Here is a 3026-nt window from a genome sequence, read left to right as displayed (position 1 = left end):
GAAGCACCCAAGAGCGCTTTTTACTAGAAAACGTGCTCAGCTCGTCGAGAAAATGCACTCTAAGCAATACAATTAAAAATGCTTATAAAACATAAACCAAACGTTGCAGGTGGTCATTTCTTCATGTGCAGTGATAAACTCGGCACTCTGAAGCACCCAAGAGCGCTTTTAACTAGAAAACGTGCTCAGCTCGTCGAGAAAATGCGCTCTAAGCAATACAATTAAAAATGCTCATAAAACATAAACCAAACGTTGCAGGTGGTCATTTCTTCATGTGCAGTGATAAACTCGGCACTCTGAAGCACCCAAGAGCGCTTTTTACTTTTCCAACCTAACCAGAGTGACGGGAGAGGCACCATCCAGAAAACGTGCTCAGCTCGTCGAGAAAATGCGATTTAAGCAATAAAACTAAAAATGCTTATAAAACATAAACCAAACGTTGCAGGTGGTCATTTCTTCATGTGCAGTGATAAACTCGGCACTCTGAAGCACCCAAGAGCGCTTTTTACTTTGCCAACCTAACAAGAGTGACGGGAGAGGCACCATCCAGAAAACGTGCTCAGCTCGTCGAGAAAATGCGATTTAAGCAATAAAACTAAAAATGCTTATAAAACATAAACCAAACGTTGCAGGTGGTCATTTCTGCATGCGCAGTGATAAACTGGGCACTCTGAAGCACCCAAGAGCGCTTTTAACTAGAAAACGTGCTCAGCTCGTCGAGAAAATGCGCTCTAAGCAATACAATTAAAAATGCTCATAAAACATAAACCAAACGTTGCAGGTGGTCATTTCTTCATGTGCAGTGATAAACTCGGCACTCTGAAGCACCCAAGAGCGCTTTTTACTTTGCCAACCTAACCAGAGTGACGGGAGAGGCACCATCCAGAAAACGTGCTCAGCTCGTCGAGAAAATGCGATTTAAGCAATAAACCTAAAAATGCTTATAAAACATAAACCAAACGTTGCAGGTGGTCATTTCTGCATGCGCAGTGATAAACTGGGCACTCTGAAGCCCCCAAGAGCACTTTTTACTATGCCAACCTAACCAGAGTGACGGGAGAGGCACCATCCAGAAAACGTGCTCAGCTCGTCGAGAAAATGCGATTTAAGCAATAAAACAAAAAATGCTTATAAAACATAAACCAAACGTTGCAGGTGGTCATTTCTGCATGCGCAGTGATAAACTCGGCACTCTGAAGCACCCAAGAGCGCTTTTTACTAGAAAACGTGCTCAGCTCGTCGAGAAAATGCGCTCTAAGCAATACAATTAAAAATGCTTATAAAACATAAACCAAACGTTGCAGGTGGTCATTTCTGCATGCGCAGTGATAAACTGGGCACTCTGAAGCCCCCAAGAGCACTTTTTACTATGCCAACCTAACCAGAGTGACGGGAGAGGCACCATCCAGAAAACGTGCTCAGCTCGTCGAGAAAATGCGATTTAAGCAATAAAACAAAAAATGCTTATAAAACATAAACCAAACGTTGCAGGTGGTCATTTCTGCATGCGCAGTGATAAACCCGGCACTCTGAAGCACCCAAGAGCGCTTTTTACTAGAAATAGTGCTCAGCTCGTCAAGAAAATGCGCTCTAAGCAATACAATTAAAAATGCTCATAAAACATAAACCAAACGTTGCAGGTGGTCATTTCTTTATGTGCAGTGATAAACTCGGCACTCTGAAGCACCCAAGAGCGCTTTTTACTTTACCAACCTAACCAGAGTGACGGGAGAGGCACCATCCAGAAAACGTGCTCAGCTCGTCGAGAAAATGCGATTTAAGCAATAAAACTAAAAATGCTTATAAAACATAAACCAAACGTTGCAGGTTGTCATTTCTTCATGCGCAGTGATAAACTCCGTACTCTGAAGGACCCAAGAGCGCTTTTTACTATGCATACTTAACCACAGTGACGTGAGGCGACCGGGCGCGGACGCTAACTCACGCCCGGCAAGAGCGCTCGGAAGGCGGATAGGCTTTCACGGATGCCCCGCCAGCAGGTCCGCGGGCAATTTAGGGTCCCATAAGTGACCGTGCGCGGTCTCTAACTCACGCCCGGCAGGAGTGCTCGGAGGGCGGATAGGCTTTCACGGAGGTACCGCCAGCCGGTCCGCGGGCTATTTAGGGTCCCATAACTGACCGGGCGCGGTCTCAAACCCACGCCCGGCAGGAGTGCTCGGAGGGCGGATAGGCATTCACGGAGGTCCCGCCAGCCGGTCCGCGGGCTATTTAGGGTCCCATAACTGACCGGGCGCGGTCTCAAACTCAGGCCCGGCAGGAGTGCTCGGAGGGCGGATAGGCATTCACGGAAGACCCGCCAGGCTGTCCGCGGGCTATTTAGGGTCCCATAACTGACCGGGCGCGGTCTCAAACTCAGGCCCGGCAGGAGTGCTCGGAGGGCGGATAGGCATTCACGGAGGTCCCGCCAGCCGGTCCGCGGGCTATTTAGGGTCCCATAACTGACCGGGCGCGGTCTCTAACCCACGCCCGGCAGGAGTGCTCGGAGGGCGGATAGGCATTCACGGAGGTCCCGCCAGCCGGTCCGCGGGCCATTCAGGGTCCCATACATGACCGGGCGCGGTCTCTAACCCACGCCCGGCGGGAGTGCTCGGAGGGCGGATAGGCATCCACGGACGTCCCGCCAGCCGGTCCGCGGGCCATTCAGGGTCCCATACATGACCGGGCGCGGTCTCGAACTCAGGCCCGGCAGGAGTGCTCGGAGGGCGGATAGGCATTCACGGAGGTACCGCCAGCAGGTCCGCGGGCCATTTAGGGTCCCATAAGTGACCGGGCGCGGTCTCGAACTCACGCCCGGCAGGAGTGCTCGGAGGGCGGATAGGCTTTCACGGTGGTACCGTCAGCCGGTCCGCGGGCCATTTAGGGTCCCATAAGTGACCGGGCGCGGTCTCTAACCCACGCCCGGCAGGAGTGCTCGGAGGGCGGACAGGCTTTCACGGAGCTCCCGCCAGTCGGTCCGCGGGCCATTTAGGGTCCCATAAGTGACCGGGCGCGGTCTCGAACTCACG

Source organism: Syngnathus acus, chromosome 17 (assembly GCF_901709675.1).
Source record: "Syngnathus acus chromosome 17, fSynAcu1.2, whole genome shotgun sequence".
In the NCBI taxonomy this organism is placed as follows: Eukaryota; Metazoa; Chordata; class Actinopteri; order Syngnathiformes; family Syngnathidae; genus Syngnathus; species Syngnathus acus.
This window is presented reverse-complemented; position numbering follows the sequence as displayed.